Source organism: Rhinolophus hipposideros (assembly GCF_964194185.1).
Source record: "Rhinolophus hipposideros genome assembly, chromosome: X".
Taxonomy (NCBI): Eukaryota; Metazoa; Chordata; class Mammalia; order Chiroptera; family Rhinolophidae; genus Rhinolophus; species Rhinolophus hipposideros.
This window is the reverse complement of record NC_138046.1, coordinates 39,143,895-39,168,324: the sequence shown is the minus strand read 5'-3', so window position 1 is coordinate 39,168,324 and position 24,430 is coordinate 39,143,895.

Here is a 24,430-nt window from a genome sequence, read left to right as displayed (position 1 = left end):
GAAGGCAAGAAGACATATGAAGAAATGCTCAACCTCACTAACCATCAGAGAAATGCAAATAAAAACCAAAAATGAGATACCACCTCACTCCAGTCAAAATGGCTATCATCAATAAATCAACAAACAACAAATGCTGGCGCGGATGTGGAGAAAAGGGAACGCTAGTGCACTGTTGGTGGGATTGCAGATTAGTGCAGCCACTATGGAATAGTATGGGGGTATCTCAGGAATCTGAAAATGGAACTACCCTATGATCCAGTAATTCCACTCCTAGGCATCTACCCGGAGAAATCCAAAACTCCAACTCAAAAATCTGTATGCACTCCTATGTTTATTGCAGCACTTTACACAATAGCCAAGATATGGAAACAACCGAAATGCCCATCGGTACATGACTGGATTAAGAAGCTGTGGTACATTTATACAATGGAGTATTACGCAGCCATAAAGAAGAAAGAAATCTTATTCGCAGCAACATGGATGGATGTATAGAAAATTATTTTAAGTGAAATAAGTCAGAAAAAGAAAGACAAGTACCATATGATCTCACTTATATATGGAATCTAAAGAAAAGACTATGTGAATGAACTAATCAGAAACAGTTTTGGGGACACAAAGAAAAAACCAGGAGTTGTTAGATGGGTGTGTGGGGGTGGTTGGGGATAAGGGGAAAGGTGAAGGGATTTGGAAGCAGCTCGTAACCACAAGATGGCTTCAGTGTTTCTTTGAAAATTAATTTGGGGAAGGTATTCAATAATGTTGTAAAGATTTTGTTGGGTATCCGATGGACAAGCGTCCTATTTGGGAGACCACCTCAGCGATACTGTGGATACCTGATCATGGCATTGTACACCAGAAGATAAACATTAATGAATGCCAACTATAATTTTATATATATAATGTGATGGTTCAGTGTGAGGTCAGAGGGATAGTGGATGGGGGAAGAGGGTTCACAGTGTGAGTGATATAAATGATGAACGTCTAAGTATTACCTTGTCTTGTACACCTGAAACTAATAAATAAATAAATTTTTTAAAAAATTTATATCCTGCTACTTTACTAAATTCATCTATCAGTTCTAATAGTTTCTTGGTGGAGTCTTTAGTGTTCTCTATATATAGTATCATATCATCTGCATATAATGATAATTTTACTTCCTCCTTACTAATTTGGGTGCCTTTTATTTGTTTCTCTTGTCTGATTCCTGTGGCTAGAACTTCCAGCACTATGTTGAATAGAAGTGGAGAAAGTGGGCAACCTTGTCTTGTTCCTGATCTTAGGGGGAATGGTTTTAGCTTTTCCCCATTGAGTATGATGTTAGCTGTGGGTTTGTCATATATGGCCTTTATTATGTGAAGATATGATCCCTCTATTCCTTCTTTCTTAAGGGTTTGGATCATAAAATGTTGCTGGATTTTATCAAATGCTTATTCTGCATCTATTGATATGATCATGTGATTTTTATTTTTCATTTTGTTAATGTGGTGTATCACATTAATTGATTTGCGGATGTAGAACCACCCCTGCATACCAGGGATTGATCACACTTGATCGTGGTGTATGATCTTTTTAATGTATTGCTGAATTCTGTTCGCTAATATTTTGTTGAGAATTTTTGCATCTATGTTCATTAGAGATATCGGCCTGTAGTTTTCTTTTTTTGTGGTGTCTTTGTCTGCTTTTGGGATCAGGGTGATAGTGGCTTCGTAAAAAGTGTTTGGGAGTCTTCCCTCCTGCTGGATTTTTTGGAAGAGCTTGAGGAGAATAGGTGATAATTCTTTTTTGATCGTTTTGAAAAATTCACCTGTAAAGCCATCTGGTCCAGGGCTTTTGTTTGTTGGGAGATTATTGATTACTGATTCAATTTCCCTGGTGGTAATCAGACTGTTCAGTCTTTCTGTTTCTTCTTGAGTTAGCCTTCGAACGTTGTGCGCCTCTAGGAAATTGTCCATTTCTTCCAGATTGTCAAATTTGTTGGCATATAGTTGCTCATAGTGATTTCTTAATTTTTTTTGTATTTCTGTTGTGTCTGTTGTCCCTTCTCCTCTTTCATTTCTGATTTTATTAATTTGGGTCCTTTCTCTCCTTTTTTTAATGAGTCTGGCTAAAATTTTGTCAATTTCTTTATCTTCGCTAAGAACCAAATCTTGGATTCATTGATCATTTGTATTGTTTTTCTGGTTTCTATTTCATTTATTTCTGCTCTGATCCTTATTATCTCCTTCCTTGTGCTCACTTTGGGCTTATTTTGCTGTTCTTTTTCCAGATCCCTTAAGTGTGAAGATAAACTGTCAATTAGTGATGTTTCTTGTTTCTTTGAGTAGTCCTGCAGTGCTATGAACTTCCCTCTTAGGAATGCTTTCGCAGCATCCCATAGATTTTGGTTCGTCGTTTTCTCATTCTCATTTGTCTCGAGATATCTTTTGATTTCTTCTTTGATCTGCTGCTCAACCCATTCATTATTTAGTAACATGTTATTCAGCTTCCATGAATTGGTGTGTCTTCCTGGGTTTTTTTCCCCTGTAGTTCATTTCTAGTTTCAAAGCACTGTGGTCAGAGAAGACAATTGGTATGATTTCAATTTTCGTAAATTTATCAAGGTTTGTTTTGTGTCGTAACATATGATCTATCTTGGAAAATGTTCCATGTGCACTTGAGAAGAACGTGTATTTTGCAGCATTGGGGTGAAATGCTCTGAAAATATCAATTAAATCCAACTGTTCCAAAGTATCATTTAAGGCTGTTGTTTTCATATTGATTTTCTGTCTGGAGGACCTGTCCCTTGTTGTCAGAGGTGTGTTGAAGTCCCCTACTATGATAGTGTTGCTGTTGATCTCTGTCTTTATGTCCATCAGTACCTGTTTTATATATTTAGGTGCCCCTATGTTAGGTACATAGATGTTTACTAGGGTTATGTCCTCTTGTGGGATTGATCCCTTTATTATTATATAGTGCCCATCTTTGTCTTTTAATAATTTCTTCATTTTAAAGTCTATTTTGTCAGATATAAGTATTGTGATTCCAGCTTTTTTTTCACTTCCATTTGCATGAAATGTGTTACTCCAACCCTTCACTTTCAGCCTGTGTGTGTCTTTTGATCTGAAATGAGTCTCTTGTATACAGCATATACAAGGGTCTTGCTTCCTTATCCACTCAGCCACCCTTTCTCTCTTGATTGGAGCATTTAATCCATTTCCATTTAATGTGATTATCGATAGGTACATAGTTATTGCCATTTTTAAATTTGTAGTAAATTGTTTTCATCTTTCTTCTATTTACAAAGTTCCTTTTAGTATTTCTTGCAATGCTGGATTGGTTGTAATAAATTCTTTCAGTTTGTTCTTTTCTGGGAAGCTCTTTATCTCTACATCATCTTTAAATGATAGCCTTGCTGGATAAAGCAATCTAGGTTGTAGGCCTTTGTGTTCCATCACTTTGAGTATCTCCTGCCACTCCCTCCTGGACTTCAATATTTCTGTAGAAAGTCATTTGATAGTCTCATGGGAGTTCCCTTGTATGTAAACCTCTGTCTTTCTCTTGCTGTTTTTCAGATTCTCTCTTTGTTTTTAAGCTTTGCCATTTTAACTATAATGTGTCTTGATGTGGGCCTGTTTGGGTTTATCCTGTTTGGAACTCTCTGCACTTCCTGGATTGTATGGTGGTTTCCTTCATCAGGTTAGGGAAGTTTTCAGACATTATTACTTCAAATATGTTCTCAATCCCTTGCTTCCTCTCTACGCCTTCTGGTATTCCTATGATGCGCATGTTGTTGCGCTTGATGTTATCCCAGAGGTTTCTTAACCCAGCTTCATTGCTTTTTATTCTCTTTTCTTTCTGTTGTTCAGTTTGAGTGATCTCTGCTAACTTGTCTTCTAAGTCGCTGATTTGATCCTCTGCTTCATCTAACCTGATGGTCATTCCTTCAAGTGAGTTCTTAATTTCGGTAATTGTGTTCTTTAGTTCTAGCTGGTTGTTCGTTAAGATTTCTACATCCTTTTTTAGTTCTAACTGGTTGTTCTTTATGATTTCTATATCCTTCTTTATGTCTTCTCTAAGCTCCTTAAACATTCTTATCACCAGTGTTCTGAACTCTGTCTCTGACATGTTGGTTACCTCTGCTTCATTTGGTTCCAGTTGTGGAGGTTTCTTCTGTTCTTTTATTTGGAACATGTTTCTTTGTCTCCCCATTCTGACTGACTCTCTGTGCTTGCTTTGATGCAGTACGAAGATCCCCTAGAGCTCTTAGTTCTTGCTGGGTTATCTTATGTATTATGTGTCCTTTATATTTGACTTGGACTACTTCGTTCTTCTCTGCATGTGCTCCACAGGTGGTTCGTGTGTTTAGTATATCGTCCTGTTCAAGAAGAACTTTAATTGCTTTTTGCTTGTGAGTAGGTGGGTTTAACTCCTAGGCCTTCTTCTTGTGAAACTTGGCTCTGCCCACCGCAGGGTGTTCAGGTTGGTGAGGGTTGGCCACTTAAATGAGGTTTGGCCTCTATGGGCTCTTGTGCTTTCAGAGAATTCCCTCTGGGTGTGTGACTTGTAGGTACTCTGGTTTGGTCCAGAGTTGGCTTCTGGATATGTTGAATCTTGTGCCTCTTAAGCTGGGCCCTGTTAGGGCAGTTTCAGCACAAATCAAGTTACCAAGAACAACAACAACAACAACAACAAAGAAAACAAATCAAGTACATTCACATGTAAAATACAACCTACAATCCCCACTCAACATAGGCAAAGATATCTAAGAAATAAAGACAGAACAAAGCAAATCACAATAAGCAGAAAAAAAAAAAGAACAACAAGCAAAGCAAAACAGAAAGCAGAACCAGTCTTGGCTTAAGCCCACCAAGAAATCTCCAGGTTGTCCTCCGCTGTGCCAAAGAGTTCCCTCCCTATTGCGCAGGCAGCGCTGGTCACCTGGTGCCCAGTGTGAATTTGGGAGTGTAGATTTAAATGCGAGGGGCTGAGGGGTCTGGATGACAGTTTTCAGAGAGACCGTGCAGTTTCTGTCCTTTCCTGCACAAATGCACGCTGAGAGTAGCTCCACCAGCCCTGTGCCCAGTACTCCTGAGTCTTAGGGCCCTCCTTCTGTGGGTGTGTGGGAGGGGGCGGGCGGGAGATCTCTAAGCTGCTGAAAGCCGGGAGCTTGAATGCCGCTTACTGCTGAACTCAGGGAGTGCTTCCGCGGTTGCCCTTGCCCCGACCCAGGCCTGCCAGAAAGGGTGGGGGCTGGGGATGGTGGGGTCTTCTCTGTCCCACGCCAGCGACGTCACACTTCTCCCGCAGGTCCAAAAAGGTGGTGGCTGGGGGTGTGGGAGTCTCTTCTCTCCTCGTCCAGCGAAAATCCCCTCCTCCCAGCCTCTTCCGAAGGTCAGAGCTGGCTGCCAATCTTCCCAGCGCCTGAGCACAGATGCCCCTCTGTAATCTGACACTACTCCACAGTTCAGGGGTCAGTTTAAGTCTCTGGAAGGGCGGGGGGAGGTATGGAAAAGCGGGGTTATGGGCCCAGGTGTGGCGTCTGAGTTCTTTCTCTATCCTAGGGACCACGAGCTGCCTGCCCCGGCGGGAGCGATCAGCTGTGGGACGCAGGGAAAGAGCCCACCTCCTGGACCCTGCACTCTCCGCTGCACCCTGGGCTCCCGTGGGACTCTAGAGCCCCCGGTGCTGCCTGCCGCTGCTGCTGTGGGCACGCTGCAGGGCCGCGGCTCTACCGTGGGGGGTGGGGAGAGCAGGGCGCGTTTCCTCTTGCCCTTTTCACTTCTACCCCACTCGCCCAACTAGCGCACCCCAAAGCAAACCTTCCACGAGTCTCCACTCCATCCTGGGAGCCGCGCAGCGCAGCGGTTGTTGTTTGGCCTGGGCTCCGCCGTCGGGGGGTGCATTTCCACTTCGTGCCCTTCTCTCCTCCCCGTTTGCCCAACTAGCGCACTCCAAAGCAAACCTTCCACGAGTCTCCTCTCCATCCTGGGAGTCGCACAGCGGTCTCCATCTGGCCTGGGCTCCTCCGTGGAGAGGGGGTGCTTTTCCACTTTGCGCCTCTCTCTCCTCCCCCGCTTGCCCAACTAGCCCACCCCAAAGCAAACCTTCCAGGAGTCTCCACTCAGTCCTGGGAGTCGCGCAGCGGTCGACGTCTGGCCTCGGCTCCGCCGTGGGTGGGGTGGTGCGCTTCCACTTCGCAGTCCTGCCTCCTCCTCTGCTCGCAATCAGCGCACACCTTCAGGTAATTCCTCCACGAGTCTCCCCGCTGTTCTGCGTAATGAGCAAAGGACTCCTCAGGTGTTCTATATGTACCGATTGCCAGAAAATCTCGGGGAGGATTCAAAAAGAGCGCCCCGCTGCCGCCCTTGCCATGACGTCACTCTGTTTCTTCTTTTATTACAGTATATATTTCAGTTTTGGACTTCTGAGTGGTTACCCTTAAGTTTATGTAGAACAAAGTTTGATATTTAGCGTATTCCGTTTTCTTCACCACGCTTAGTTTCTCCATTCCCATATTCCGGTTCACGCCTTTACTCTCCCCCTTTTTATGTTGCCACAAATTGTCCCTGTTGATGGTGGTCGAATAACCTCCTTTAGTATTTCTTGTAGTGCAGGTCGTGTATGGCAAAATTCCCTCAGCTCTGTATGTCTGGAAAGGTCTTTATTCCTCCTTCATATCTAAAGAATATCTTTGCTGGATATATTATTCTTGGCTCATAATTTCTTTCAATAGTTTGAATATTTGGTTCCATCCCTCCTGGCTTGTAGAGTTTCTGCTGAAAAATCTGATGATAATCTAATGGGCTTTCCTTTGTAGGATACCGTCCTCCTTTCCCTGGCTGCCTTCAGGATTTTTTCTTTGTCATTGATTTTAGACAGCTTCAATACAATGTGCCTTGGAGAAGACCTGTTTGGATTGAGGTAATTAGGTGTTCTATTTGCTTCTTGGATTCGAGGATCCAGTTCTGTCCATAAGTTTGGGAAGCTCTCATCAAGAATTTGTTTGAGAGACGTCATCAAAATGGCGGCATGATGTGAGCTTCTGTAAAGCTACCCTGGAATTTACAACGGTTCGAACACAATAACTTCACAAAGGACTCTCTGCACATCAGACAGGGAAGACAAACAGGCCCACTACTGAATTCACCTAACGGTAGGAGAATCCTGCGAGTGGAGGAGGGTGAAAAAGAGAAGTGCAGAGACGGAGACACGTGGGCGAAGGACGCAGACCTAGGTCAGTGCAGTGACCTCGCAGCATCCCGGAACTACCACATCAGCAGTAGGGGAGAACTCGGACTGCTAGGGCTCCACTTATGGCCCACAGGGATAAGGGGGCAGCATATAACACGGTTGAACACAATGCTCACGGTAGAGACCTTGGAGAAAAGACTGAGGAAAGAAGGCTGAAAAGGGTGGTTTAAGCCCTCACTGCTGAGCAGAGAACGGGAGCCTTAGGAACTGAGAGTAGCCGCCCCCTCTCTACCCTACCAGACCTCGCCACTCCCCCAGCTACCCAGTGCTAGAAGCCAAATAGTAACAGTGTCAGATCAAAACAACAGAATATTTGCTGTTCTGAGAACTGCAGACCGCAGACAAAGATTCGCAGCCCAACTAGTTCCGGCAAAGGAGAGGGAGCTGTGGAAGTGCGACCGGCTGTGGTGGTGGTCACTGCCATAACTCTGGGCCACCCCTCACATCTCACCCCGTCCCTGGCCCCACCTACCTGGGCAGATCCCTGCAGGAGTAAACAGAAGTGCTGAAACATATGGGCTCTGAATCTGGTGCAGAAAGAGCTTCGGAACTTCAAAAGCTCTCCGCATTCCCAATGAGACGTGGTGCCCTATGAGCCAGGTGAACTGTTAACAGAGGAGAAGCCCGTATCCCAGGGAATCCCCCATTATGTGAGAAACTGGAATAGTGCAGAGAAAACATAGCACTACTGTGTGAGAGAGGTAAAAAAACGTCTGAAGTCGGACAGAAAATAAAACCTTCTACCAACAAGTATTGGAAAACAAAAGAAAACAAAAGATAGACCTCTTCCTATCAACATGTTACAGAAGTCACTCCTGTAGATGTCTAGGAAGAGAAATAATGAGTCAGTAATTGCCATGAAGAACGAAGGCAACAAAACAGCTCAGAAAGAAAGTGAAAAGTCTCCAGAAAAGGAACTTAAAGATGTGGAAATATGTGACATAAATGACAGAGAATTCAAGACTGCAGTTGTGAAAAAAGTCAATGATATGCAAGAAAACACAGAACGGCAATTTAATGAAATCAGAAATGCAATCAAAGAACAACATGAGCATTTTACAAAAGAGATTGAAATTTAAAAAAGAACCAAATGGAATTTCTGGAGATTAAGAACTCAATAGAAGAAATTAACCATGAAATAACCTGCTTAGGTAGTAGAGTTAACCAGATGGAGAAAAGAATCAGTGACATTGAAGATAGAAACCTGGAAATGACACAGATGGAAGAAGAAAGAGACTTGAGACTTAAAGGAAATAAAAGAACTCTACGAGAACTTTCTGACTCTATCAGAAAGAGCAACATAAGAATAATGGGCATACCAGAAGGAGAAGAAAGAGAGAAGGGAACAGAGAATATACTCAAACAAATATTTGATGAGAACTTCCCAAACCTGTGGACAGAACTGGATCCTCGAATCCAAGAAGCAAATAGAACATCTAATTACCTCAATTCCAACAGGTCTTCTCCAAGGCACATTGCATTGAAGCTGTCTAAAATCAACGACAAAAAAAGAATCCTCAAGGCAGCCAGGGAAAAGAAGACGGTAACCTACAAAGGTAAGCCCATTAGAGTATCAGCAGATTTTTCAGCAAAAACACTACATACCGGGAGGGAGTGGAACCAAATATTCAAACTATTGAAAGAGAGAAATTATGAGCCAAAAATAATATATCCAGCAAAGATATCCTTTAAATATGAAGGAGGAATAAAGACCTTTGCAGACATACAGAAGCTCAGGGAATTCTCCAATACATGACTTGTACTACAAGAAATATTAAAGGAGGCTTTTCGACCACCATCAACAGGGAAAATTTATGGCAACATAAAAAGGGGGAGAGTAAGGCGTGAACCAGAATGTGGGAATAGACAAAGTATGCATGCTGCAGAAAATGGAATACTCTAAACATGAAACTTTCTTTTACATAACTTAAGGGTAACCACTCAAAAAAAAAAACCCAGAACCGAAATATATACTGTAACAAAAGAAGAAACAGAGGGAAATATCATAGAATATCACCAAACAAAAATATCAGACAACAAAAAAAAGACAAAGAAACAATGGAAACACAGCCTTACCAGAAATCTAAAGATAGAATGACAGGCAATCCTCACATATCAATAATCACCCTAATGTAAATGGACTGAACTCACCAATAAAAAGGCACAGAGTAGCAGAAGAATTAAAAAACTAAACCCAACCATATGCTGTCTCCAAGAGACACATCTCAGCTACAAGGACAAGCATAGACTCAAAGTGAAAGGGTGGAAATTGACACTCCAAGCAAACGGTACCCAGAGAAAATCAGGTGTAGCCATAATGATTTCCGATGAAACAGACTTCCCGGTGAAAAAGATAACAAGAGACAAAGATGGACATTTCATAATAGTAAAGGGGACTATACAACAAGAAGACATAACAGTCATCAATATTTATGCCCCTAATCAGGGAGCACCGAAATATACCAAGCAACTACTAACAGAACTAAAGGGAGAAATTGACCAAAGCACAATTATACTAGGGGACTTAAATACATCATTGACAGCTACGAATAGATCATCCAAACAGAAGATAAATAACGAAATCGCAGCCCTAAATGACACATTAGATGAAATGGACATAATTGACATATATAGAGCACTTCATCCTAAAACATCAGACTATACATTCTTTTCGAGTGTACATGGAACATTCTCAAGGATAGACCATATATTTTGACACAAAATCAGCCTCAGCAAATTTAAGAAGATTGAAATCATACCAAGCATCTTCTCTGATCACAAAGCTTTGAAATTGGATATCAACTGCAAAAAGAAAGCAGGAAAAAATACAAATACATGGAGATTAAACAACATACTTTTAAAGAACGACTGGGTCAAAGAAGAAATTAGAGGAGAGCTCAAAACATACATAGAAACAAATGAGAATGAAAATACATCCTACCAAAATTTTTGGGACGCCGCGAAAGCAATTTTAAGAGGGAAATTTATATCATTACAGGCCTATCTCAAGAAACAAGAAAAATCCCAAATAAATAACCTCATGTTACACCTTAAAAAACTAGAAAAAGAAGAATAAGCGAAACCCAAGGTCAGCAGAAGAAAGGAAATAACAAAAATCAGAGCAGAACTAAATAAAATAGAGAACAAAAAGACAATAGAAGAAATTAATGTGACAAAAAGCTGGTTCTTTGAAAAGATTAACAAAATCGACAAACCCTTGGCTAGACTCACTAAGATAAAAAGAGAGACGACACTAATTAACAAAATCAGAAATGAAAAAGGGGAAGTTATCACGGACACCACAGAAATACAAAGCATTATACAAGAATACTATGAAGGACTACATGCCACCAAATTTAATAACTTAGAAGAAATGGACAAGTTCTTAGAAACATATAGCCTTCCAAGGCTGAATCACGAAGAACTGGAAAATCTTAACAGGCTGATCACCAGTAACGAAATTGAATCAGTCATCAAAAACCTTCCCAAAATCAAAAGTCCTGGACCAGATGGCTTCACCAGTGAATTCTACCAAACCTTCAAAGAGGATCTAATACCAATCCTGCTCAAACTCTTCCAAAAAATTGAAGAAGAGTCAGTACTCCCTAACTCATTTTATGAGGCCAACATTACCCTGATACCAAAACCTGGTAAGGATAACACAAAAAAAGAAAACTACAGACCTATATCTCTGATGAATACAGATGCTAAAATCCTAAACAAAATTCTAGCAAATCGAATACAACAATGCATTAAAAAGATTATTCATCACGACAAAGTGGGGTTCATCCCCGGGGCACAAGGATGGTTCAACATTCGCAAATCCATCAATGTGATACATCACATAAACAAAATAAAGGACAAAAATCATATGATTCTATCAATTGATGCAGAAAAAGCATTTGATAAGATACAACATCCATTTATGATTAAAACACTTAGTAAAATTGGTATAGAAGGAAAATACCTCAACATAATAAAGGCCATATACGACAAGCCCTCAGCTAATCTCATAATTAATGGTGAAAAGCTGAAGCCCTTTGCTCTACCTTCAGGAACACGACAAGGTTGTCCCTTATCTCCTCTGCTTTTCCACATAGTGTTGGAAGTCCTCGCCAGAGCTATCAGGCAAGAGAAAGAAATAAAAGGCATCCAAATTGGGAATGAAGAAGTTAAATTGTCACTCTTTGCAGATGACATGATGCTATATATAGAAAACCCTAAAGACTCCACCAAAAAGCTATTAGAAACAATCAATGAATACAGTAAAGTTGCTGGTTACAAAATCAACGTACAAATGTCCATTGCTTTCCTATATAGCAACAATGAAATCTCAGAAAAAGAGATAGAAAAAACAATTCCTTTTGCAATTGCAGCAAAAAGAATAAAATACCTAGGAATAAACTTAACCAAGTATGTGAAGGATTTATATCCTGAAAACTATAAGACATTTTTGAAAGAAATTGAAGAAGACACAAAGAAATGGAAAGACATTCCGTGCTCATGGATTGGAAGAATCAACATAGTTAAAATGGCCATATTGCCCAAACCCATATACCAATTTAATGCAATCCCCATTAAAATCCCAATGGCATTTTTTAAAGAAATAGAACAAAAAATCATCAGATTTGTTTGGAACCACAAAAGACCCCGAATAGCCAAAGCAATATTTAAAAAAAAGAACAATACTGGAGGGTCACACTCCCTGATTTTTGCTTGTACTACAGGGCTACAATAATCAAAACAGCTTGGTATTGGCGGAAAAACAGACACATAGACCAATGGAATAGAATTGAGAACCCAGAAATAAAACCACAGAAATATGGACAGATAATTTTTGACAAAGAAGCTAAAAACATACAATGGAGGAAAGACAGCCTCTTCAATAAATGGTGCTGGCAGAATTGGATAGCTACGTGCAAAAGAATGAAACTGGACTGCTATCTGTCACCATGTACCAAAATTAATTCAAAATGGATCAAAGACTTAAGCATAAGACCTGACACAATAAACTGCATTGAAGAAAACATAGGTACTAAACTTATGGACCTTGGGTTCAAAGAGCATTTTATGAATTTGACTCCAAAGGCAATGGAAGTAAAAACTAAAATAAACAAATGGGATTATGTGAAACTGAAAAGCTTCTGCACAGCAAAAGAAACTATTGACAAAATAATGAGGCAACCAACTGAATGGGAGAAGATTTTCGCAAACAGTTCCTCTGATAAGGGGCTAATATCCAAAATATACAAGGAACTCATGAAACTCAACAACATAAAAACAAACAACCCAATTGAAAAATGGACAGACGACCTGAAGAGACATTTCTCCAAAGAGGATATACAAATGGCAAATAGACATATGAAAAAATGCTCAACATCGCTAATCATCAGAGAAATGCAAATGAAAACCACAATGAGATATCACCTCACCCCAGTCAGAATGGCTTTCATCAACAAAACAAATAGTAATAAGTGTTGGAGAGGCTGTGGAGAAAAAGGAACTCTCATACACTGTTGGTGGGAATGCAGACTGGTGCAGCCGCTATGGAAGGCAGTGTGGAGGTTCCTCAAGAAATTACGAATAGAATTACCATATGACACAGCAATCGCTCTCCTGGGTATCTACCCCAAAAATATAAAAGCATTTCTCTATAGAGACACGTGTACGCCAATGTTCATTGCAGCTTTGTTTACGGTGGCCAAGACATGGAAACAACCAAAATGTCCTTCGATAGATGAATGGATAAAGAAGTTGTGGTACATATACACAATGGAATACTATTCGGCGTTAAGGCAAGATGATATAGGAGCATGTGTGACAACATGGATGGATCTCGAGAGAATAATGCTAAGTGAAATAAGTCTGACAGAAAAACCAGAGAACCCTATGATTTCACTGATATGTGGTATATAAACCAAAAAGAACAAGACAAACAAATGAGAAACAAAAACTCATAGACACAGACAATAATTTAGTGGTTACCAGAGGGTAAGGGGGTGGGGGGTGGGTGATGAGGGTAAAGGGGATCAAATATATGGTGATGGAAGGAGAACTGACTCTGGGTGGTGAACACACAATGGGATTTATAGATGATGTAATACAGAATTGTACACCTGAAATCTATGTAAATTTACTAACAATTGTCACCACAATAAAATTAATTTAAAAAAAGAGAAACAAGAAAAATCCCAAATAAATCACCTCATGTTACACCTTAAAGAACTAGAAAAAGAAGAACAAGTGAAACCCAAGATCAGCAGAAAATAGGGAATAATAAAATTCAGAGCAGAACTAAATGAACTAGAGAACAAAAAGATAATAGAAAAAATTAATGTGACAAAGAGCTGGTTCTTTCAAAAGATTAACAAAATCTACAAACCCTTGGCTAGACTCACAAAGATAAAAAGAGAGAAGACACTAATTAACAAAATCAGAAGTGAAAAAGAAGAAGTTATCACGGACACCACAGAAATACAATGGATCATGCAAGATTACTATGAAGGACTATATGCCACCATGTTTAATAACCTAGAAGAAATGGACAAGTTCTTAGAAACATATAGCCTCCCAAGGCTGAACCATGAAGAACTGGAAAATCTAAACAGACTGATCAACCAGTAACAAAATTGAATCAATCATCCAAAACCTTCCCAAAAGCAAAAGTCCGGGACCAGATGGCTTCACTAGTGAATTCTTCCAAACTTTCAACCAGTATCTAATGCCAATCCTGCTCAAACTCTTCCAAAAAATTGAAGAAGAGTCAGTACTCCCTAAATCGTTTTATGAGGCCATTATTATCCTTATACCAAAACCTGGTAAGGACAACACAAAAAAAGAAAACTACAGACCTGTATCTCTGATGAATACTGATGCAAAAATCCTAAACAAAATTCTAGCAAATTGAATACAACAATGCATTAGAAAGATTATTCACCACGACCAAGTGCGGTTCATCTCTAGGGCACAAGGATGGTTCAACATCCGCAAATCCATCAGTGTGATATATCACATAAAGAAAATAAAGGACAAAAATCTTATGATTATATCAATTGATGCAGTAAAAAGCATTTGATAATATACAACATCCACTTATGATTAAAACACTTACTAAAATAGGTTTAAAAGGAAAATACCTTAACATAAGAAAGGCCATCTATGAGAAGCCCTCAGCTAATCTCATAATTAATGGTGAAAAACTGATGCCCTTTGCTCTACGTTCAGGAACACGACAGAACTGTCCCCTATCACCTCTGCTTTTCAACATAGTGTTGGAAATCCTAGCCAGAGCCATCAGGCAAGAGAAAGAAATAAAGGGCATCCAAATTGGGAATGAAAAAGTACAATTATCTCTCTTTGCAGATGACATAATGCTATAGAATACCCTAAAGACTCCACCAAGAAGCTGTTAGAAACAATCAACAAATACAGAAAAGTTGCTGGCTACAAAATGAACAAATAAAAGTCCATTGCATTCCTTTATACTAACAATGAAATCTTAGAAAAAGAAACACAAAGAACAATTCCCTTTGCAACTGAAGTAAAAAGAATCAAATACCTACGAACAAACTTAACCAAGGATGTGAAGGATTTATATGCTGAAAACTATAAGACATTTTTGAAAGAAATTGAAGAAGACACAAAGAAATGGAAAGACATTCCATGCTCATGCATTGGATGAATCAACATAATTAAAATGGCCATATTACCCAAAGCAATATACAGATTTAATGCAATCCCCATAAAAATCCCAATGGCATTTTTTAAAGAAATAGCACAAAAAATCATCAGATTTGTTTGGAACTACAAAAGACCCTGAATAGCCAAAACAATCTTAAGGAAAAAGAACAATGCTGGAGGTATCACTCTGCCTGACTTTAGCTTGTAGTACAGGGCTACAATAATCAAAACGACATGGTATTGGCAGAAAAACAGACACATAGACCACTCGAATAGAATTGAGAACCCAGAAAAGAAACCACATAAATATGGACAGACAATTTTTGACAAAGAAGTTAAAAACATACAATAGAAGAAAGACAGCCTCTTCAATAAATGGTGCTGGGAGAATTGGATAGCCACCTGCAAGAGAATGAAACTGGACTGCTGTCTGTCACCATGTACCAAAATTAATTCAAAATGGATCAAAGACTTAAGCATAAGACCTGACAAAATAAGCTGCATAGACGAAAACATAGGTACTAAACTTATGGACTTTGGGTTCATAGAGCATTTTATGAATTTGACTCCAAAGGCAATGGAAGTAAAAGGTAAAATAAACAAATTGGACTATATGAATCTTAAATGTTTCTGCACAGCGAAAGAAATCATCGACAAAATAAAGAGGCAACTGCCTGAATGGGAGAACACTTTTGCAAACAGTTCCTTCGATAAGGGTCTAATATCCAAAATATACAAGGAACTCATGTAACTCAACAACAAAAAAACAAACAACCCAATTGAAAAATGGGCAGAGGACCTGAAGAGACATTTCTCCCAAGAGGACTTACAAATGGCAAATAGACATGAAAAAATGCTCAACATCACTAATCTTCAGAGAAATGCAAATAAAAACCACAATGAGATATCACCTCACCCAGTCAGAATGGCTATCATCAACAAGACAAAGAGTAACAAGTGTTGGAGAGGCTGTGGAGAAAAAGGAACCCTCATACACTGTTGGTGGGAATGCAGACTGGTGCAGCCGTCATGGAAGGCAGTGTGGAGGTTCCTCAAAAAATTACAAATAGAATTACCATATGACCCAGCAATCCCTCTCCTGGGTATCTACCCGAAGAACTTGAAATCATTTATACATAAGACACGTGTGCTCCAATGTTCATTGCAGTTTTGTTTTCGGTGGCCAAGATATGGAAACAACCAAAATTTCCTGCGATAGATGAATGGATAAAGAAGTTGTGGTATACATACACAATGGAATACTATTCGGCGTTAAGGAAAGATGATATAGGAACATTTGTGACAACATGGATGGATCTTGAGAGTATAATGCTAAGCGAAATAAGTCAGACAGAAAAAGCAGAGAACCCTATGATTTCACTGATATGTGGTGTATAAACCAAAAACAACAAAAGAACAAGACAAACAAATGAGAATCAAAAACTTATAGACACAGACAATAGTTTAGTGGTTACCACAGGGTAAGGGGGATGGGGTTTGGAGATGAGGCTAAGGGGGATCAAATATATATGGATGGAAGAAGAACTGAATCTAGGTGGTCAACACACAGTGGGATTTATAGATGATGTAATACAGAATTTTACACCTGAAATCTATGTAATTTTACTAACAAATGTCACCCCAATAAATTTCAAACAAAAAAATATTAATGATAAAAATCATGTGATCATATCAATGGATACAGACAAAATAATTGACTGCTTACAATGTCTAATTATGAATGAAACACTCAATAAAATGGGTGTATAAATTTACCTCAACATAATAAAAGCCATACATTATGACAAATGCTCAGGAAATATTATACTCAACAGTGAAAAATTGAAAGCTTTTCTTCCAAGATCAGGAACAGGAAAACAATACTCACTTTCACCACTGTTATTCAACATAATACTGAAATTGTCACTTTCTGCAGATGACATGATTCTTTATATAGAATACTCTAAAGACTCCATCAAAAAAAAAAAACTGTTAGAAGAAATAAACAAATCCAGTAAATTTGCAGGATACAACATCAATGTACAGAATTTATTCTGTCCCTATATACTAACGATGTAATTTCAGAAAAAGAAATGAATAATAGTTTCATTTGCAATTGTAACAGAAACAATAAAATACCTAGGAATAAACTCAGCAAAATAAAATATGAATAACCTATACACTGAAACCTACAAGACATTATTAAAATAAATTGAAGAAGACACAAAGATATGGAAAGATAATCTGTGTTTGTGAATCGGAGAATCAACATAGTTAAAATGGCTATATTAACCAAAGCATTATACAGAATTAATGCAATCCCCATCAAAATTCCAACGGTATATTTTAGAGAAATAGAACAAAAAAGTCATCAGCTTTGTATGGAAGCACAAAAGACCCCAAATAAGCAAACCAACACTAGGGAAAAAAGAATAATGGTGGTGGTATCACTCCCCCTGACTTTAGCTCATACTACAGAGTGACAATAATCAAAACAGCATGGTATTGGCAAGAAAAACAGACACACAGACCAAAGGAACACCTTTGAGATCCCAGAAATGAACCCACGTATATATGGGCAAATAATTTTCGACAAAGGAGACGAAAACAATACAATGGAGAAAAGACAGCCTCTTCAATAAATGGTGATGGAAAAACAGGAAAGCCATATGCAAAAGAATGAAAGTAGACTGCTATTTGTCCCCATACACAAAAAATTAACTCAAAATGGATCAAATACCTAAATATAAGACTTGAAACAGCAAAATAAATAAAAGAAAACATAGGGACTAAACTTATGGACATTGGGTTCAGAGTGGATTTTACGAATTTGACCTCAAAGGCAAGGAAAGTAAAAGCTAAAATAAATTAATGGGACTATATTAAACTAAGAAACTTCTGCATAGCAAAAGAAACCATCAACAAAACAAAGAAGTATCCAACCAAATGTGAGAACAGCACCTCATCAAGGGGGTAATATCCAAGGGTTAATATCCAAAATATATAAAAACTCATATAACTCAACAACAAAAACACAAACAGTTCAATTAAAAAATCGACATAGGACCTTCTCCAAAGAAGACATACACATAGCCAACAGATTTGTGAAAACATGTTTAAACTTCACTAGCTATTAGGAAAATGCAAATTAAACCCACAATGAGATGGCATCTCACACTGCTTAGAATGGCTTTTTATCAACAAGGCAAGTAAGAACAACTGTTGGAGATGTTGTGAAAAAAAAGGAACCCTCATATACTGCTGGTGGAAATGTATATTGGTACAGCCATTATGAAAAACACTACAGAGGTCCCTCAAAAATTAATAGAGTTACCATATGACCCAGCATTCCCTTTTCTGAGTATCTACCTGAAAAATTTGAAAACATTTACTTGCAATGGTATATGTAACACCATGTTCATTGCAGCATTATTCACAGTGGACAAGACATAGAAACCTCCAAAGTGTCCTTTGATAGATGATTGGATATAAAAGATGTGGTACATATATACAGTGGAATACTACTCATCCATAAATAGATGAAATACTGCCATCTGTGACAACGTGGGTGGATCTTGAGATTATATGCTAAGCGAAATAAATCAGACAGAAAAAGTTGAGAACCATATGACTTCACTCATATGTGGGACATAAAGCTGAAAGCAACAAAGAAACAAGACAAACAAAAACTCACAGACAAAGACAACAGTTTAGTGGCTACTGGAGGGTAAAGGGTGAGGGCGTTGGTAGAAGAGAGAAAAGGGAGCAACTAATAATAAAAAATAAAAAATAATAAAAAAATTTTTTCAAAAAAGAAAGGCAAAAAAGGGATCAAATATATGGTGATGGAACATTAACTGACTCTGGGTGGTGAACACACAGTACAATATATAGATGACATATTATGGAAATGTACACTTAAAACCTATATAATTTTACTAACCAATGTCACCCCAATAAATTTATTTAAAAAAAATCAAGAACCATGTGATTTCACTCATGTGTGGGATTTAAAAGTGAAAGCAACAAAAGAACACCAAACAAAAATTCATGGATCCAAACAACAGAATGGTGGTTACCAGAAGGAAAGGGGTGTTGAGGGGGGGCTAGAAAAGTGCAAAACTCAAATATGTGGTGATGGAAGGAGATTTGACTTTAGGTAGTGAATACACAGATGATGTATTATAGAATTGTACACTTGAAAACTATATAATTTTATTAACCAAGGTCACCCCAATAAATTTAATAAAATTTAAAAATAAAAAAGATCAAATATATGGTGCATTTCTAGTTATATTCATATATACTGAATAATCTAGTATGTTCCTCACAGGAGAAAAGTTTGCATTAACTAGGAATTAATGACCACAAAATTCTCCACTTATAATTTCATACATGTAAAAGTGTACCCATATTCCACAGACAAAATTCTGATACTATACATTTCAAACTTGGTTTCTCTACACTACTGAAATATTTCTACTCCCAGATATCATAGAGCATGTTCATACGGAAATACAGCCACTGGCCCTACACTTTCTTTTATGATGCCAAATGAGTCAACACCATAGGCAGAAGAACTGTTTTCATGAGCAATAAGATTATTCCTGGAAGATTATGCAACATTATGCAATTCATACATTAAAAGCATTTGACAAAATCTAATGCTCATTTGACAAAGAGCAAAGCAATTCAATGGAGGAAGGATAATTTTTTTCAACAATTGGTGCTGGAACAATCAGACATCAACAGGAAAAACAAAAGCATTAACCATATGACTCAGCAGTTGATTTGATTTTGTTCACATAAAAATCTATTTCTGATATTTTATAGCAACATGATTCATAATAGTCAAAACCAAGAAACAACCCCAATGCCCTTTAATGGGTTGTGATGTCAACTTGGTTAGGCTACAGTGTCATTTTTGGTCAAACAATAGTCCAAATGTTTCCTTAATGGTATTTGGTAGATGTGATTAACATTTACAATTACTTGACTAAGTAATATTACCCTTGATAATGTGGTATGGGCCTATTCAGTCAATTGAATAACTTAAGAGGAAAAACAAAGGTTTCCTAGAGAAGAAATGCTGCTTCAAGACTATAACATAGAAATCTTGCCTGAGTTTCCAGCCTGCCTTACTGCCTCATAGATTTCAGACATAGGACTATAACTTCAACTCTTGCCTGTCAAATTCTTGTCAAAATAAAGCTGGACTCACTATATTAAAAACACAACAAACGGACTTGAAGTTTAAAAAGGAAATTTAGTACAACACTGGTTTATAAATTCAAAGTACAGAAATCAAAAGACTTAAGCTATGTACAAATATTGACCATTTAAAAGATATAATGGGAGAGAAGACTATTTACAAGATCCAAAAGAAGTACTTTCCCATAAAATTATCAAGAAACTCCCCAAATCTATGAGGTCTGACAATGAAGCTAGTGAACATATCCTAGATAAAGTGCTACATACCTCATTGCTGAATATCACTACAGTCACCTTCTAAGTACTCCCCTTGGGAAGCTATGCACTGACACTAGTGTCTAGTCCACCCTTCAAAGGAATTTTGGAACTCTTTTTCTGGAATGGCCATCAAAGCTGTCATCGTATTACACTTGATGTCCTGAATGGCATCAAAATTTCTTCCTTTCAATATTTCCTTTCTCTTCAGGTAAAGAAAGAAATCATTGGAAGCCAAGTTCAGGTGAGTAGGAAGGATGTTCCAATACAGTTAGTTGTTCACTGCATAAAATCTCATGCACTCACAGTGCTGTGTGAGCTGTTGCATTGTCGTGATGCAAGAGCTCCTTGGGGAACATTTTTTTAATTAAAGTTTATTGGGGTGACAATTGTTAGTAAAGTTACATAAAATTGAGGTATAAAATTCTCTATTACATGCTCTATAAATCACATTGGGTATTCACCACCTAGAGTCAGTTCTCCTCCCATCACCATATATTTGATCCCCTTTACCCTCATCTACCACCCTTCTCTTTCCTTACCCTCTGGTAACTACTAAACTATTGTCCATGTCTATAACTTTTTCTTTCTCATTTGCTTGTCTTGTTCTTTTGTTGTTTTTAGTTTATACACCACATATTAGTGAAATCATATGCTTCTCTAGTTTTTCTGTCTGACGTATGTCACTTAGCATTATAATTTCAAGATCCATTCATGTGGTAACTAATGGTCCTATTTCATCTTTTCTTACCGCCGAACAGTATTCCATTGTGTATATATATACCACAACTTTTTTATCCATTTGTATATTGAAGGACATTTTGGTTGTTTCCATGTCTTGGCCACCATAAATAAAGCTGCAATGAACATTGGAGCACACTTTTCTCTATGGATAAATGTTTTCAGAATTTTTGGGTAGATACCTAGGAGAGGGATTGCTGGTTCACATGGCAATTCTATTCTTAATTTTTTGAGGAACCTCCACACTGCCTTCCATAGCGGCTGCACCAATCTGCATTCCCACCAACAGTGTATAAGGGATCCCTTTTCTCCACAGCCTCTCCAACACTTGTTACTATTTGTCTTGTAGATGACAGCCATTCTGACTGAGGTGAGGTGATATCTCATTGTTTTTATTTTCCATTTCTCTGATGATTAGTGATGTTGAGCATTTTTTCATATGTCTATTTGCCATTTGTATGTCCTCTTTGGAGAAATGTCTCTTCAGATCCTCTGCCCATTTACAATTAGGTTGTTTGTTTTTTTGTAATTGAGTTGTATGAGTTCCTAGTATATCTTGGATCTTGGGCACTTATCAGAGGCACTGCTTGTAAAAATCTTCTCCCATTCAGTTGGTTGCCTCTTTATTTTATCAATGGTCTCTTTTGCTGTACAAAACCTTTTAAGTTTGATATAGTCCCATTCATTTATTTCAGCTTTTACTTGCCTTACCTTTGAAGTCAAATTCATAAAATTCTCTTTGAACCCAAGGTCCATAACTTTACTACCTATGTTTTCTTCCATGCAGTTTATTGTTTCAGCTCTTATGTTTAGGCTAGTGATCCTTTTTAAGTTAATTATGGTACACAGTGACAGATAGCACTGTAGTTTAATTCTTTTGTCTGTGGCTTTACAATTCACCCAGCACCATTTATTGAAGAGGCTGTCTTTTCTCCATTGTATGTTTTTGGCTCCTTTGTTGAAAATTACCTGTCCATATTTATGTGGGATTATTTCTGGGTTCTTAATTCTTCTCCCTTGGTCGGTGTGTCTCTTTTTCTGTCAATACCATGCTGTTTTGATTATTCTTGCCCTGTAGTACAAGCTAAAGTCAGGGAGTGTGATACCTCCAGCATTGTTGTTTTTTCCTTAGGACTGCTTTAACTATTTGGGGTCTTTTGTGGTTTCATACAAATCTGATGACTTTTTGTTCGATTTCTTTAAAAATGCCATTGTGATTTTGATGGGGATTGCATTAAATCTGTATACAGTTTGGGTAATACAATTTTACTGTGTGGATTCTTCCAATACATGAACATGAAATGTCTTTCAATTTTTTGTGTCTTCTTCAATTTCTTTAAAAACAGCCTTATAATTTTCAGCATGTAGTTCTTTCACATCCTTGGTTAAGTTTATTCCTAGGTATTTTATTCTTTTTGTTGCAATTGCAAAAGGAATTGCTTTTTCAATTTCTTTTCCTGAGATTTCATTGTTAGTATATAGGAATGCAATGGACTTTTGTACGTTAATTTTGAAGCCCGCAACTTTACTATATTCATTGATTGTTTCTAACAGCTCTTTGGTGGACTCTTTAGGGTTTTCTATATATAGCATCATGTCATCTGCAAACAGTGACAATTGAACTTCTTCAGTCCCAATTTGGATGCCTTATATTTCTTTCTCTTGCCTGAATGCCCTGCCGAGGACTTCCATCACTATGTTGAAAACCAGGGGTGATAGGGAACAGCCCTGTCGTGTTCCTGAATGTAGAGCAAAGGGCTTCAGTTTTTCCCCATTAATTATGAGATTAGATGAGGGTTTGTTACATATGGCCTTGATAATGTTAAGGTATTTTCCTTCTGTACCTATTTTATTACTTGTTTTAATCATATATGGATACTGTATCTTGTCAAATGCTTTTTCTGCATCAACTGATACAATCATATGTGTTTTCTCCTTTATATTGTCTATGTGATGTATCACACTGATGGATTTACGTATGTTGAACCATCCTTGTGCCCTGGGGATGAACCCCACTTGGCCGTGATGAATAATCTTTGTAATGTATTGTTGCATTCGATTTACTAGAATTTTGTTTAGGATTTTTGCATCTGTATTCATCAGAGATATTGGTCTGTAGCTCTCTTTTTTTGTGTTGTCCTCATCAGGCTTTGGTATCAGGGTAATGTTGGCATCATAAAATGAGTTAGAGAGTAAAGTATCTTCTTCAAATTTTTGGAAGAGTATCAGCTGCATTGGTATTAAACCCTCTTTGAAGGTTTGATAGAATTCGTTGGTAAAGCTACCTGGTCCCGGACTTTTGCTTTTGGGAAGGTTTTGGATGACTGATTCAATTTTCTTACTGGTGATAGGTCTGTTTAGATTTTCCACTTCTTTATGATTCAGCCTAGGAAGAACATATGTCTCCAAGAACTTGTCTATTTCTTCAAAGTTATTGAATTTGGTGGCATGTAGTCCTTCATTGTATTCTTGGATGATCTGTTGTATTTTCGTGGCATCCAGGTTAACTTCCCCTCTTTCATTTCTGATTTTGTTTATTAGTATCTTTTCTCTTTTTTTCTTATTGAGTCTAGCCAAGGGTTTGCCAAATTTGTTAATCTTTGGAAAGAACTAGATCTTTGTCACATTAATTTTTTCTATTGTCTTTTTGTTCTCTACTTCATTTAGTTCTGCTCTGATTTTTGTTATTTCCTTTCTTCTGCTGATCTTGGGTTTAACTAGTTCTTCTTTTTCTAGTTCTTTAAGGTGTAACATGAGGTTATTTATTTGGGATTTTTCTTGTTTCTTCAGATAGGCCTAAAATGATATAAATTTCCCTCTTAAAACTGCTTTCACTGCATTCCAAAATTTTGGTAGGATGTATTTTCTTTGTCATTTGTTTCTGTGTATCTTTTGATCTCTCCTCTAATTTCTTCTTTGACCCAGTCGTTCTTTAAAAGTATGTTGTTTAATCTCCATGTATTTGTGTTTTTTCCTGCTTTCTTTTTACAGTTGATATCCAATTTCAAAGCTTTGTGATCAGAGAATATGCTTGGTATGATTTCAATCTTCTTAAATTTGCTGAGGCTGATTTTATGTCCCAATATATGGTCTATCGTTAAGAATGTTCCATGTACACTGGAAAAGAATGTATAGTCTGATGTTTTAGGATGAAGTGCTCTATATATGTCAATTATGTCTATTTCATCTAATGTGTCATTTAGGGCTACTATTTCGTTATTTATTTTCTGTTTGGATGATCTATTCATAGCTGTCAATGATGTATTTAAGTCCCCTAGTATAATTGTGTTTTGGTCAATTTCTCCCTTTAGTT